General features: G+C 39.5%; 1 protein-coding gene across 5 annotated transcripts in view; it reads left to right on the forward strand.

Annotated features, from left to right (window-relative positions):
* The window catches only part of LOC115422912 (synaptotagmin-2-like), a 70,197-nt gene that overhangs the window by 30,688 nt on the left and 22,595 nt on the right, over positions 1-16,914 (forward strand). For 4 of the 5 annotated variants that reach the window (XM_030139539.1, XM_030139537.1, XM_030139541.1 and 1 more), the window contains exon 3: positions 1,079-1,145. The gene's annotated coding sequence lies outside the window, so the exon portion shown is untranslated. Of the gene's footprint in view, positions 1-1,078; positions 1,146-6,603; positions 6,775-16,914 lie in introns of those variants that run through there. The other variant, XM_030139540.1, reaches the window with a different exon arrangement.

A 16,914-nucleotide genomic window follows, 5' to 3' on the forward strand; every position in this document is an offset into this window, starting at 1 on the left:
TTGGTAAAATAGGAGGCGGAAATGGGTCCACAAATAGAAAAGCCTCAAAGGTCTAAAGACGAACACGGACAGAATTTAACTGATCGGAAAAAAAATCTTCATTGATCTCATCTGTGAGTTGTTGCTAAAAAGAAAACTTGAGATTTGTTTTTGGTAATACATTATTTTCCTACTTCAATATTTGAGTCAGGTTGGTTTGTTCTTGTATAAATATATTATCGACTCTTGACTCCTTGTCCTCCGAGAATTTGGTTGATCAAATGTTGTTTCTAAACTCTACCTAAAAGGGAACCTCTATTTACCAAATGTGTTTTTATTCTTTGTAACTCTGTAAACTACAAACTGACTTGGAAATGAGACGCCTGTGTTGAAATCATTATTCAGCTGTTATATTATTAATATTTTGACATTTTCCTGTTTATTTGTAGGGCTGTTATTTGTATGGTTTAGCATTTATAAATGGGTTTATTCATAAGTTAAACAGTCGATGCATTATGAGGCTGTTTTGATTATAAAACACATCCCAAAAAAAGGCTTCATCTACAGTATGTCAACTCATCTGACTCAGGTGTGAACTGTGGTTTATGAATTTTTCAGAAAGCTGTATCAGGCAAAGAAAGCTTGTTAATACATCGAGGTTTTTCCAAAGAGAACCATTAGGTAGGGCAGGGTGGTATGGGCGTAATGACAATGAATTAATTCAATAACTGGTGAGCTGTAGTGTGCAGTGGATAGCTGTCACTGATAATTCATTCGTCCTGCAGCTTCGTGGATCCAAATACTTGGCTTCGGGCATATATCAGCTTGTTTATGTGAGAGGGAGACAGCTATCAATATTCTCCTCTCAGCGCAAAATGATTTTGCTACAACACCAACCGTGTGGTAACAAAGAGGTAGTTTCATTTGATTTTAGTTTCCATTTCATCATTTAATTTAAAGAGTGCTTGCGCCGAGCGTTATAATGCAATAAATTATGTCAAAATGTTATAGAACCTAGTTTATCTCAGTCAAACGTGGTGCTTTTACTGAACCAGAGTAATACGTGCCTCTCTGACCTCACTTTGTGTTTTCCTTTCAGAATTTCTGACTGACTGCGCTCTCACTGTGATAACCTCCTGCCACTTTTCGACATTCAAGATCTGGCTGTAAGTATGTAAGCCACTGAAGCTGTACCTCACCTTAAAGGTTGTGAGATCCAGCAAGTAGGGGAAGGAGGAGGAGGAGGAGATCCTTGACTGCATCACTGCGGTTCTGTGTCATTGCTTTGACCATCCGCTTTAAGAGCTGACACTTCACTGCACATTGTTACATACTTCCATCCTCTGCAGACCCCCATCTCACAAATGTCACCCACTCCTCATCATTTCAGAAATCAGCTTGCCTCTGTGCCCTTACTGTCCGCTGAAGGCATGGCCCAGATGGTGGAGTGTCTATGGCTGGACGCTTTTTGAAATCGTCCAGTAATATAACACTCTGATGAGCTGAGAGGTGAAGCACTAAGTGACCTGAATGGAATGAGCTCATTTATTCATTAATTGTGTTGCAGTAATAAATTCAGCCTGTAGAGGGAGGTTACTTTAATCAGTTTCTTATGATATAAAAATCGAAATAATTTCACAAGAATTAATGTAGAAATCCAGTGCCTACAGCATGACTGAATGTGTCAATAGATGTGAGCCTTGCATGTTTTGGACTCCGCTAGATGTCAGTATAAAATGCTGTGTGGTGGGTTTTCCCCGCTCATCCATATGCTCAAAAAAAAAAAAAGAAGCTTTGCATGTGCCAGGGAGGAGGGAGCCCACTGCGGTATGTAGTGAGAGGAAAAGGCGTGGTAAGGATAAAGGTGCAGCCCGCTGTGAACAAGCATGATTTACTGTAGGACCGGCTCTTTGTGCGCCAGTCTCCAGCATCCCCTACACACTCCAGCACTCAGCTGATTAATCAGAGTCATTTCCATGAGTGATGGAAGCTCTACTGCCTCTGGGGCTACAGCAAGCTAATAAACCCCAGTGGACAACAGCCACGCCTGGGAGGACAAATACTTGCCGCTGTTTTTATACTGGCTCAGTTACTCCAGCCATCTGCCATTATTCAGCCCACACTGCTCTGTGTCAACTTCATCGTTATTACCATTGATCAGCTCAAGCTTCTACTGAATGAGAATTCGTTCCCTGGGGAGTGTCAGTACACAATTAGTTGTGTGAATATGCAGCACCATTAGACACTGTAATTTTATACTAAATGCAGAAATGTACTGGAGAGGCAAATGCATATTTTTCAACAACAGCTGAAGAGCGTTGCAAATGTAGCGTTACAAGAATCAACTTAATTATGTAAAAAAGGAGAGAATGATAAAAACACAGACTTATGAATTACTTATGTATTACTAGCTGTCATCACAGTACAGTTTGGTTTGTGCACTGAGCATACATTAAAATAGTTGTATATTTATAGTAGTTCAGTGAAGGGCTGACACAATTTTGACAATTTATTTCATTTACATTCACATTTACATTTATGCATTTGGCAGACGCTTTTTCCCAAAGCGACTTAAAAGGGGAAAAACCAAAAATGAAAGAAAAATACAAGAATAGATTAAAAACATAAAAACAGCTGTACAATTAAAACAGGGTCGTACAGAAGAATAAACAGCAAGATAATAGACTAAAATACAAGAATAGATTAAAAAGACATAAAAGCAGCTGTACACCTAAAAACAGTGAAATACAAATACCAAGTAAAAACAACAGAATAGACATGATAATACATTTAAAAGGGAATGTTTGAAAGTGCTAGGACAGGAGGTGTTCTCTGAAGAGCTGGGTCTTCAAGAGCTTCTTGAAGACAGGTAGGGACACCCCTGTTCTGGTAGTGCTTGGTAGATTGTTCTACCAATGTGGAACGACCCATGAAAAGAGCCTGGATTGTCTTGCGCAATGTTTCAGGACTGCCAGACAACATTCCATAGACGAGTGGAGCGGTCATGGGGCAACATAAGCTTTCAAAATCATCATACAAGTAACTACAATATTATTGTCTTGCCTGAGGACTTGATGTAACCTCTGTAGAATAAATCTAATAATAGTTTAATTATGTGGTACCATTTATGAAATAATTAATATTTCTGTCTACCTTTGTTAATAAAACTTTAACATGGCCGATAGGATATCATTGAAAAATACCGTACCGTACCATCTTCATCTGCTTACCCAAGTCCGAACGTGAACATGCCATAGTCATCAGAGGAATCATTCAAAACATGGGTCTTCGCTGTTTTGATATATGGCATTTCCAGGGACCTGTAGTATTAACTCACATGTCATATACTAACCCTAAACCTTGAAAAATACTGATGTATTTATTGAATTTACAAACTAAACAATATCAGTGTTATTTCTCCATTGAATTCACAGAAGAATGAAATACAGTGAGATGGTGTCATTAAAAGAGCACAGGTCAAACAGCTGAACATAATGTGGAAGGAGAAATAAAACATATTTCTATTCAACACCCACATGTTTATATACAAGGGAATAGTGACGATTATGTAAAACAATCATCGGTATTATAAGTAACTGAATTATTGTTAAGATTATGTAATAATTTTTTAAGGTCTAGTTCTGTACAATCTTTTCATTTTCACTTCAATAGATTATTATTAGAAATGATCAATCTACATGGAATTGTTGTTTTCACTGGTTCATTCTTTCAGCTGCAGTAACAGAAGTGTGGAAACACATTGTGAAAACATGGCTGTAGCTGAGAGGTTTCCCCCCTCGCTCTGCCAGGTCTAAATTGGGCCAACACAATGAAACACAAAGTATCGCATTGTTGCACCTCCTCACATCTGCAGCTCCACAACCCTGTCACAGGCACAGAACCTGATCTAATCCCTGAGTGCTGGCCCGAGCATTGTATATTTACCACACAAACACGGAGACAGCGTTCACCAAAAAGATGTGCAGATCTGAGAGCAGCAACAATGCTTCATCGCTTCATGTTTAGTGGCGATGCAGACATAAATCTTGAGACTGCATTTGATAAAAGAAGCGGCAGATGCTGCTGTATGTGTGTGCATATGGGCTGTATCTGAAGTTATCTTTTTTATGCAAATGCTTTTGTACTGTTTTCAGTGCTACTAATACTCTTCCCTCTTGGCTGTTTTCTGATGTCCTGTTGAGGTTCTGTTGGATGTCTCTGCTGTCCCTGGAACACAATCACCTTGTTGAATCATAGCTTTGATCACTGCACAGACAAAAACATAGTGTCACATATGGTTTTGTAGAAAAGGCAGGGGAATACATCACGTTCTATTGGCTATCCAGCTTTACGTCGTGGCTGTAAGCTGCAGCCACATAGTCTCTATTTATATTGTCTTGTATGGATTTTAACTTGCACTGATTTTCTCTGGAGAGTAATTCAACGCAAGGTCTGATAGAGGTTTTTTTTTTTCAGTCAGTGTAATCATGCTGATGCTGATTACTCGACTTTAGCATATTTGGTGTTTGCTGTAGCACCTTTACGTAGCAGAAATGCTTTAAATAAACCTATAGTAGGCGTATTTGTCATCTTTGGTGGCATACACCATTCTTCTCTATTTCATGTCACATGGGACACGTGCCAGTGTTACTCATTGTGGGTTCACCCACTGTGCTATGAATCTTAGTGGAATCAATATCCTGTTCCCACTCAGACACTGAATTCGACCTGACTGGGTTTCAGGGCACTGGGCTGTAAGATATCTCACACATTGTGGGAAAGAGTGCACAAAGGAATACAGGGTTGACTGGCTCTCAGAGATTGACTGACAAAACCTAAATGCCACTCCTCTTCATCAATGCAGAGATAATTGGAAATGCAAGCTTTTTTTAGTTGAATTCCATTTTACTTCTGTCTTTTATGGAATCATACGTACTCTAGGAAATATTAAACCCTAATTCTGGTAATATTCAGTATTTTTCTAATTAATGAAAAGAAAAATAAATGAATTCAACCTGCTAAGTAGTATTACCCATGTGGGCAAATATATTACTCATTCTTTTGTGTCACAAAACCCCATTGTTGTATGAAAACTATTAATTACACATCAAGGCACCACATGGTTGCACTGGGTGACATGTTGGTTAATTACAACGAACATTGGGACTGTAGTTTCTTTAGACTCCATCCTTTGCACCATCCTGCGACTATAATTACTCACTGCAAGCTAGTTGTGTATTAATCTGTGGCTAAAAATAGTCCCCAACAAATACATAACCGAAACTCCTGTGTATTAAGACGTACAGAGCTGCGCTTGTTTCATTTTCCTTTGTGTCTAATATTGTGACAGCTTCAGCTCCTCTGTAATTACCTGATCACTTTTAATTCTGAACCATCAACCCAACACCGAGAACAGGTATTGCCACCGACAGTGAGCAAATTACATTCCTCTCTGTGCAGTTGTATGTTTTGAAATTACAAAAAGCCATCTCATTTTCTCTCTCTCTTTCTTTCTTTCTTTCTCTCTTCCATTTTCACTGATTAAGATTGTATTGATTTCTGGTTCAAGCGCTCATTGCTGCCCAATAAGAGAGGCGATTCGCTTAAGGGACAATGATAATTCTCTGTGACACACGATAATACCCGAAGGGCTCCAAACTGTCTGGTTCAGCGTTGGCTGTGAGCGAAAAGAGTGCGTCACATCTTGTCATTAGGCGAGCAGATTTACGCAGTAATGTACCTACTGTAGGAAGGCAGAATGAGCTAAGAGACGTGGATTGGATTGTCAAAATTTCGCACTTCATGTGTTTTATTTCTAAGCTTTTTTTTTAGTCCATGGCTTCCACTTTAACACATTTTAACTTACGATGTAATGAGTATAAAATCTACGCTGAAGAAGTTGTTGTCGGCCTGCTAAAAGATTTATATCAACTTCATGCTGGCAGCTCTGATGTATTTCATACCCTGATAATTACTGTACCTTGTTTAAATTTATGCAGTTTATTGGATTAAATTCTCCCTTGATGACAGTGGGAGTGGTGCAAGTCCAAATACATAATTCAGATTAATGGACTCTCAACAGCAAGCTATTGCACACAGAAACAACAGACTTATTCTTATCTTTGTAATATAAAAAGATCTAATCTACAGTGTGTCATTGTCCCTTTTTACTTATTTAAATCCACTGTTTTTTTCATGCAGTTGCAGCCATCAGCTCCTGTATGTAAACCCCCTCCCCAGGAACAGAGGAGTGGGTGCCAGTCAGACAGTAGAACATATGGATGCTTTTGGATCGCCCTTATGCACTGGATTGGGACACAGATTGCTGCATACAGCACCTTGTGAGCAGCATCACAAATCAGCCAGCTGAGTAGTGAGCGCTGGAGTGGAGGGAAAGATGGAAGATGGAGAAAACGCGAGGGGGGAAGGCAGAGGGGAAAAGGGGAGGGGGATCCTTTCAGTGGAAAAGACAGAAAGAGTGGAGAGAGGGAAAGGAGGAGGGGATTGAGAGAAACAGAGGTGGGGGTAGTCACAGAGAGAATGAGTGAGTGAGTGTGTGTGTGTTTGTGTGGTTGTGTGTATGTGTGTATGTGTGTGTGTGTGTGTGTGTGTGTGTGTGTGGGAGAACAAGTAGTGCTGCAGTGGAAACAGTGCGAAGAGGACTGCAGTTTCTGGTGCTGATGGGAGAGCGGTCGAGGGACGGTATTAAGGCATTGTAAATTAACCCTAAGTGCCTCTTTGGTGAATGGGTTAGGCTGTTGTGGAGAACAGGATTACGGAAATACGGTAGTGCTGGTAAGAGTGGTTTTCAACTGTTCGCACCATTGTTTGAACACTTCCTTGAGAGAATATTAAATAGAGTTATATGGATTGGAGTGCGGTTTTTGATGCTTTAATTGATCTTTCATGCTGTATTTGACTTTCCATCTCCTTTTTGTTGGTCGTGTTACTTCCTGGTGCATGTGGTCCAAACTTCACTCAGAGCTAATTCATTAGCTTTACAATAGAGATGTTCCTCTGCGTCCTGATCTGCCCCAGGATCTACCCGTAGACTTCACGCAATTTCTGTGCAATTTGCAACCGACTGTTGTGTAAATTTTTAAACGGTGGTGTGTAGCGTTGGATCTGTATTATTCTCATTGATCATGCCTCATTTAGTTTGCCTGGTGGGTGTAGTACCTCTTTCCTGGAGAGTGTCCAGCACGCTGCCCTGCTGACAGATGCTCTGCTTACCCCCGTAGCTTCCCCAGCATCTTTCACAAATCTCCCTGAACAACCGAGTGGATCCAAATAACGGCATGCTACACTAAAACACCTCATCTCTGCTGTACTGTACTGGGAATGTAGAAAAACAGACACAAGCTGTGGTGCTTCTAATCTTTTCAATCAGAGCACTCAGACATAGAAAGAGGCTGACAGTTGTGCTGAGGAGTATTGTGAAGGGGTGGGGATTTTTAGAAAGTGCTGCAGGATGCTTTTTTTTGCTGTCTCTCATGGGACGTACAGCACAGGCAGCACCGAGGTGACAGTACCAAGGACAAAACCTATCTTGGGCTGCTTGTACCTTTCACTGTCTGATGCTGACTCTTGCAGTTCTACATCAGGACCATCATTAGCACAACAGAGGTTTCATTAAATCAAAGTAAAGTCTACTTCATTTCAGCCAAATCGCTATAAATAGCTAAGCTGGTTTGGAGTTTGAGAATGTTATCAAGAGCCTAATGTTTTTACCCCTTTTTCAACCTCTGCAGTTTTAAAACCAACACATTTTTATCTTCAGATTAGTACAAAGAGAATTTTTAATTTCCTTTGTCCTCCCAGGGCTCCGTGTCCTGGAGTAACATCTCAAAATACAAACCGGGGTTATCCTATCCTCCAGAGTCTCTAGTGTTGTAATTATTTGAGACAGTCAATGGCTTGTATTTGGAGTGGCCACATGCTCACTCAGGTTTCAAAAGCATAGTAAACAAAGGCAGTGTGGAGGATGTGCAGGATCATATACAGCTTGGTGAACACCATACCTCCGTACACACTGACTTTCCCAATACCCAGAGTGCCAAAGTCTATTTGATACCGAGCATGCTCTGAAGATTTTTTTTTTTTTTTTGTCAGGCTCTAAAACATTGAGGCAGGCTCATTAAGTCTGTACCTCAGGCTGCCGCTCCCAGTAGCTCTCACACTGAGAAATACTTTCTGAGTCTCTCATACATAACCAGAAAAATGAGAGGATGCTTTGAAGTTCACCAATCTTATTTTTTTTTTCTGTTGGCTCCCTCCACGAAGGCAGCTGGTGACCGAATGCTGGGGCTGCTCGAAAAAGAAAAGAAAGAAACAACGCTTTATTTTGGACTAATTGTCCAGTCGGTGTCCCATCTGAGAGTGTTTTGCCCGAGTGGGTGTGCCCTCTTACACCCAGTCGCCCATGCTTTCGTATTTTCACATTGTTAATTTGAGATATCCCTTCTGTGCTTATATTTCCGTGTATTGTCGTCGTATTGGACTGTAATGAGTCAGTGATTTTCCCTCTGACACATTGGCACAGCGTACATTGTGAATGCTCAGCTGCTGTCAGCTTCTCACTCCAGGTGAGAGAGCCCAGCCTGCCCAGTCGCAGCCTCGGCCCACGTGATGCTGTGTTGCTGGCAGACGATGGCAGAGAGTGGCAGTGTTAAACGTTCAGACGCTGCCACCGGTCACAGCTTCCTGCGGCGCTGACGGGGCATTTTCACCACGGTTTATTTTTTAAAGAAGGGTTGGGGGGGGTTCAGTTTTTGTTGTTGACTTCAACCTTTGATTTCTTCTTCTTTTCCTTCAACCTTATCTTTGTGGGGATTTGGAATTGACAGAGCATACTGCAGTCTAGTTCCTGTACAGAATCTGTAATATGGTTTCTATTGTATTTCATCATACTAGAAATACTAGAGTTATGCTGGCAAACAAGTCATTTTAATCTATGAAGTGATGTGCTGTGCAACTAGAAACAGTCTTAATATTTTATGTTTGAATATAAATTTCTTGAATAATAATAACTTCAGTGATTGCATTAAAAAGATTGAACTGAATATTCATAGGCTATTTGGAGCTGAATTCCACCTAAATTAAAATTAAATGCATTTTGTTGAAAATTAATTCAGTTGCCCTGTAAAATACAGTTTGTCTTTTTTTCATGGTCATCAGATATGACCCATTTGGACGTTCAGAGGCTCTGGAGTGAACATGGAAACACTGTCATCTTCTACAACATTGATTCATCATTGAAACCCATAGAGTTGGATCAGTGACAGTGGATGGAGGCACTTGGTTTATGTCCAGTTAATGCTATATTTTACTGAAAAAGTCACCTTTTCTTCAGTTTTTTCAGTTGTGATACAATAACCTTTGACTTTATTCTGAGCTTTTATGAACATCTTCATGATTAGTCAATTAAACATAGGAAAACAGATAATTTTCACTGGAAAAAAATGCTAAATTCAGAGAATAATATTATAATAAAAGGTGATAAACCACTTAGGAAAGGTTAAATAGAGAGAAAACTTCATTTGGGAACTGCCACAAAAGTCCCACTGGGTCCTTATGGGTTAAAAGGGTAATATGTTGTATTGATATTCCAAACTTGCAACAATGGGGGGAAGTCATGTTCCTGAACACACTTACAACTACCAAAACCACCAACAAATCAACACACAGCCACACTAAAAGATCACCTCTGTTTTCTGTGCGGTTTGTGTTGTCGGTAGTTGATCAGTTTGGAATCGTATGAACAAGGTCAGAACTGTCCCACTTTAATCTGAGCTGTGGATAAATAAGCAGTGAATTTACCAAAGAAAATGACATTGCGTAATAACTTTATCCCTTCATAAGCCTCATAATCAGAGTTATGTAGAAAAAAGCTGCCACTTAAGAATCAAACTCCATTCTTTTTATTTAGAACTGTGTCCAGTGGTGAAAACAGCAGCAGCACGTCTAGCTTTTATCACTTTTTCCACTTTCTTTGACTCTAAAAGTTGTTTCTTAGCAGTCCTCATCGCACCTGGTCACTTTCTGACTGTTTCATCAACGGCCTCGTGGTGTTCGTTTTCCTCATCATGGGAGACCAGCAGAATGACTCACTACTCCCTCTAGTGGTCACATAAATCCTCCGGTCCATCAGTGTGAATAGATTCCGTTCATACCTCTAGAACAGTGATACTCTAAGTGTGGTGGTCCGCAAGTGCCCCCAAGAGGTCCGTGAGAGGCTGTCATAAAAAAAGTCAAATTTTACATCAGTGTTTCTCAAATCACCCTCATCTGACTTCCAAAGCAAAGTTACGAGCACAGATAATTGAATCTAATGTAGCCTAAATAAGCCTAAGAGTAGACTTTTATTGAATATGTCTATGCAAACCCATGTTTTGCATCACTGTCTCTATACAGTTAGGTTACCTAGGTTGCCTATTGTCATATCAAAGACGTCTTGTGACTTGTGAATTGTGGTGGAAATGAAGTAGAATAGCTAACTAATCAGAAACAAAGAGTGAAACAAAATGAAACTGAACTGAAGAGAAAAGCTGGAGACACGACGACCAATGTTAGCAACAAGGTGCAAAGACATTCTGTTAGCATCGAGCTGTGAGCACCATTTGTAATATACTGCCGACTTAATTTGTAAAATACAAAATATAATAATATTGGAATATAGGCTGTAGAACTGCACAATATATCGTTTGAGCATTGTCATCACGATGTACGTGTGCGCAATAGTCACATCGCAGGTCCTGTAATGTGTGAGGTAAATCCACTCAACATGTTCTCAACTAATTTCAAGGGTACCTGACACACACACTGCACACAGCGATCCACCAATCACAGTCGTTCTTAATCAGTTTGCTGAAGCAGCCCATGCTCCTGCACATGGAGTGGTAACAACATTGAAAAATGAGCAATGAACAAGATAAAATCACCGAAAAAGAAGACTTGGTGCCAAAAAGAAAAGCAACGTCAGTTATCTGGAATTATTTCGGCTACAAGAAGGATGATACTGAAACACTTGTTCTGTGTCGATAGTACCTTGGAATTGTTGCCACAACGAGAGGTAACACAACTAATTTGTGTGACCATTTACATCAGTACCAGACAGCTATTTCATATCGCAATATATATCGCAGGGTTAAAAAAAATCGCAATGTCAGTTTTTTTCAGTATCTTGCAGCCCTAACAGGCTGTTTAAAAAGGGTTTTTTTAGGGTGGGAGTGGGAAACTGGCCTGCTGGTTAGGTGGTCCATGAATTTCTTTTTTTATGATAAAGTGGTCCTTGGTGTGAAAAAGCTTGAGAACTCCTGGTCTAGAATCTAATAGATCAGCATCTTTGTCATAACTTCATAGCTCTTTACTCTCAATAGTCTGATAATTCATAAAAGTCATTCATTCTAGTCAGGTCATTTTTTAATATTTGAAAGTAGTACTATATATAGACCCTTTAAGCCATTATTTCTTGTTAGTTTAAAGACTGAGAGTGAAGTTGAAGAAACCAGAAGAATAATTTTGTCTTTAAACTATTGTGCACTGCCAGAACATAACAAACAACTCGCCAAACAACAACAATAAAAAAAAAAATCCCTAATCTGAGATAACAAGATGGTGTTTTCCCAGTAAACAAGGCAACATGCTGGCCTCGCTCGCCTCCTCCTACTCCTCTCCTGCCCTATGACACATACATGAGGAATAGTTCCGCTGAATATTTATTAAACATTTCTCAGATTGACGTTGAGGGAAAACATGCTGCAGTAATAATCGTGATCATCTTATCTTCCAGCCCTCGTTTGATCCTCACGGACAATTCAACTCTGTGTACACTTTCCCTCTCTTGCTTTACACAAACAACCCAAGTATTTGTCTCAGAAAACTGGGACTGACTTTCAAGACCTGAATTTTAAATGTTAGAACTCATTGTTCAGGTACACATAGGCATATATCTCTGACATTCTCTACATATTTCCCTTCTGAAACAAGAATGTGAGTAGATGTGGTCTATCTTCGGTGCTGCAGGAGCCTTCTCCTCTTTCACATTTCACATTTTTCCCTCACAGCCTTACATGCAGATTGGGTCACTATCTTGGTGACAGAATGATTAATCGACCTATCAGGGGACAGGGAAAGAGGTTGTGTTGAGGGGGAGAGGGAGGATGTATGGCAACTAGCTGTAAATGATCCCTGCAGCTCCTCGTTCAGCATTCAAACCCCAGCGCCTCCCACTTCTTTTTCAAGGATCCCTCCTGATAATAGCTGAGTCACATTCAGCTGCAGGTGAAAATGAGCATTGTTTTATCTTCACATGCAGGTCTGTAAATCAGCTTCAACTGGACCGCCCTTTGGGTCAGCATACAATGAGATATATGAGGGAGGGGCTGTTCTCTGGTTCGGAGGCACCATCAACATCCTTATCTGGGTTGCTGGTCTCAGATCAACAGTGGCACTCACAGGATGCGCTGATACACTTGCACTTTGTTGACAAAAGGTGTAATTGCAATGTTGACATCTTTGACTGATGGTTGCACCGTTCACAGTCTTTTTCCTGCGGATGTTTTTCTTGTGTAAATTTGCATTGGGAGCGTTTGTGTCGCCCCAAGGCCAAACACAGGGGTTTGATACCTCGATTAATGTCCCGTCTTGGACAGTTGCGTAACAGTTCTGCTGAATGTGTTGCAGATCAGCTGCTGAGTGAAAGTGTAAATGTCACGCTGTCGTTTGTTAGTACAGAGATGACGATGCAGGAAGTTGCTCACCACTGTGCACTTCATGAACATACATGTTAGATTTTCCCGTATTGGGAATTTCATTGCCTTGTTAGTTAATTTGAATTGTTCAGTCACAGCTAAGTCAAATTAGATCACCCTAACAGCTGCTTGGCACACTCCCATTCCCACTGAAGCAGAAGACTCGAAGGCTTTTGGTCCAGAGTTCCAGAATCTGGCTCCAGCACATGTTTTTGCACTGTGTGTTATGTTTTTTTAGATCTGCCAGAGCTTTTGTCACTCTCTTGGCTTTCTACCATGAAATAACAAAACGGGGACTGTTAAACAGCTGCAGTAGGCTGCCTTGCAGAAATTTTTCATGCAGTCATACTTATAGTGATGCAGTATATTTAGAATTTATCTGGCTGTGCATGATAGCTTACTTCTGCTAAGCTGCAGGAGTGAACACCAACTTCATATACATGTATTACGAAAGGGATAAGCAGGGATTTCTTTTGCGCAAAACCAGCAATAACACACCAAAGTAAAATATCAGTTGTACCACTCACTCACTTACAGTGAATTTCCTTTTAAAATACTAAATAATAATAGTCGAAATGACAATTGCTTCGAAATTATCATCATTTCTGCTTTCTGCTTAAGTCAAATATACTTTTAGGTTGTAGCTCAGGTCGCATTCCTTACGCTATCTCATCCATCAGTGGTAAATAACAAGGAAAGCAGCCATCAGTATCCCCCCTGTAATCCTATTAAAACTTGGCCAAAATGAGACCATTATGACTGTGGGAGCCCTAAGTCCATTTCAGCAGGAGTGAATTACCATAGAGTAGCAAGAGTTCAGGAACAAAGCTGCACATTATCTCTAATTGAAACTCCACCATCGCAGCTCAGCCTCCTGACTACAGTAATGCTCCGTCTGATGGATCTAATAAAATACTATGTCCCTTGCTCACTAAAATGCTCCAGTACACAATTTGAGCTGAAATCGAGCCCAGAAAGATCGTAGGTCATCTGTGACTCAGTGGTAATCGGACCAATATTCTTTTGTGTGTGTGTGTGTGTGTGTGTGTGTGTGTTTCTTCAAGTGTGTTCATCATAAATTGGAGATGTATGTCTATGAACAATTACCCTATAAATGAAATCCTCGTTATCTTATGCTACTTGGCTCCTACCTAAAATAACTCAGAAGGGATTTGGATGAAAGAGTCACTTTGCATGAAATGTTCAGACACAAAATCAAAGTACACACACACATCTCGCCAGAAGATAATCTACCCAGCTGTGAAAGAAAATATCACTTTGCATAAAGGTTGAGCTGGCCTGCATCTGAGTTTATCAAATTAAGAGTCTTTCTAGCATATAAAGATTTGCAAGTAGCTAACTTTTGGTACATTTTTAAATTGTGCAGACTATCTTACCGTAGCAATCACATTAGCAAGATTTAGAGGAGATGAAGCTGCAGAGGGTGGGAGTTCGTACAGCTGGAGGCCAAGCACTCTGCCCACCCACACATAACCCATAATGTCACAGATGGCGGGGGCCTCAGTGGGGGCCGAATGATCTCACTGGGGTCGTATAACTCAGACTGAATCTCGGAAGACCCTTGTTGTCTGGTGGCCTATGACGACCAAAAAGCCAGTCCTGTTGTTTACCCTTCTCTCACTCAGCACAACAACCTTTTCACAATGACTCATAACTCAATACTTCATTTGCCGCCCCACTGCTCCTGACTGTGGCCCCGAGCCGCTGTCACATGACCCCACAACCAGGTTTCTGTTCGTGTATTTATTTATTTACTTATTTACTTACTTGCTATTTTATTATTTATTTTATTATTTGGTAGGGTCAGTGCACAATAACCCTTTAAGGACTACATTATGCCACTTAGATTTCTTTATTTATTTAGTTTTTAGTTTTTGTGCAATAAAAGTGTCAGAAAATGTCTTTTTCTGGCCAATTTTCAAACTTAACTTTCAATATCTGGCCATTAATTATCGTTATTATATGTAATAAATGCTTAATGAGCATCTGTATTGAACAACATCAGATGTAAATATGATGGATTATAGCACAAATGCTAATTTGCATCTCTGGCATTCCTTGATTGGTGACAAAAACATATAAATACAACAGTAAAAGTACAAGTTAAAAATGAACACAAGACTGGTTTGCTTTTAGCTACTTTTTGAGATGATGTTTGGAGGTGGGATATGTGGAGTATTCTCTTATTGTGAGTTGTAGATTGTTCTTGTATTTAATTTTCTTCACAGCAAGTGTATTTTGTCCAAAAGTGGTCGTTCTATATAGGACTCAGACATAGGGAGGGCGTGAGTCCATGTAGCACCTTATAAATAAAACGCATATATTTAAAAAATAAATAACTAAATCAAATAAATTCTGTACACTCAGGAGATTATACTGGACTAAAATGTTGCAGTAATAAAATGAAAGTGTTTTTTTTTTTGTTTTTTTTGTTTTTTTTTTAATCAAGGACTTGTGGGGATTTTTTTGTAAGTAATTCTGTTATTTTGATTATATTTACACCTCTTAGGGACCAACTTGTGATGCAGTACTCTACATGAGAGCCTCATCAAGTGCAAAAACATTCTAGCAGTGCTGAGTGTTACAAATCTGTTTAAAGGTTAAATTTCACTGTATTTCATACCCTTTTTGACATGGCTCTTGAAATGTAATATTGAATCCAATGTTATGCCAAGATACTTAAAATCATTTATTGAAGCCTGTGAACGAAATGAGTTTTTAGTTTTTTCAGTTATATATATAATGTGTATATTAAGCAAAACTGTCAGCTCACACAGACACACTCACACACACACACACACACACACACACACACACACACACACATAGAAACAGTGGCTAGTGGTAGACAGCTGTGTGAACTGGTACTGTGGCACATCGGCGGGGCCTGAGGAAAACAAAGGACTTGACCGTCTGGCTGTTATTGTTAATTAATTGCTGTTCAGGGTACTTGTTGTTGTGTAATGAAACAGCTGCATGACTTTAGTTAACTCTCCTTAGGTTATTTTCCCTCAGATCTGACCCGGGTGCTAATAAGCCCCTAAACGACACACTCTCGGCACATGGACTCGGCTTATCTTCAGGCAGTGTTTCCCTGTCGCTGAGAACCATGTCACGCTGTGTGGTTCATAGGTCACGTGACGTCAGATGAAGCTGCAGCGGCTCTTACTTGTGTGTTTCTTCACCACAGCGAGGAGATCCAGTTGTTATCATTAGAGTTTGACAGGTGCTGGGTAATTAAGGATGAGCACTTAGCCTCTAGGCTTATTTGAGTGTTTATAAGTGACTCATATTTCTCTCTAATGATGATGAAGACAACATGTGATGCAATAATCCATTAGTGTGCTTGAGTATTTTTCGGATTTCCTCTGCTAATCTTATTTATAGTTTGCCCTGTTTTATATTAGATAAAACATAAGCAATGTGCTGCAAGACAAAAGAAATCACGTCAAAGCAAAAATTATGCAAAGATATACAATAATCTCATTGCTTATTTAATTTTGTTATGTAACCCATAAAGACCCAAACAGACCAAAACCATCTACTGATCTAAACTGTTCAATACCTGTTAATCCACTAATCCTATCAATACATGTAAATAATTGGTGTAAAATACAGTTTGTCATCTTTTCATGGTCATCAGATATGACCCATTTAGACATTCAGAGGCTCCGTAGTTACCATGGAAACACTGTCATCTTCTACTACATTGATTCACCAGTAAAACCTATGAAGTTTGATAAATCACAGTGGATGAAGACTGACTTGGTTTATGTTAAGTTAATGATATATTTTACTGAAAAATACACTTTTTCTTCAGTTTTTTCTGCATCTAATATAATAACCCTCACCTTTAATCTGAGATTTAATGAACATCTACATGATCAGTGAATTAAATAGAGGAAAATACCCGATTTTTACTGTAAAAAGACAAAATACAGAGGATAATATTACAATAAATCACTTAAGAAAAGTTAAATATAGAGGAAAAAACTGTTTTGGAAATGCCACATAAGTAGCACTGGGTCTTTATGGGTTATGGGTTTTGACTGAGTGAATTTTTTCTTCTTTTAATTATGTAAAACATTAAAAATCTTAGTTTCTATTAGGATAATAGGGGGGAAATACTTGCATATTAAAGCTAAACATTGTAGAGAGTAGT

This window comes from Sphaeramia orbicularis, chromosome 7 (genome assembly GCF_902148855.1).
Source record: "Sphaeramia orbicularis chromosome 7, fSphaOr1.1, whole genome shotgun sequence".
Lineage (NCBI taxonomy): Eukaryota > Metazoa > Chordata > Actinopteri > Kurtiformes > Apogonidae > Sphaeramia > Sphaeramia orbicularis.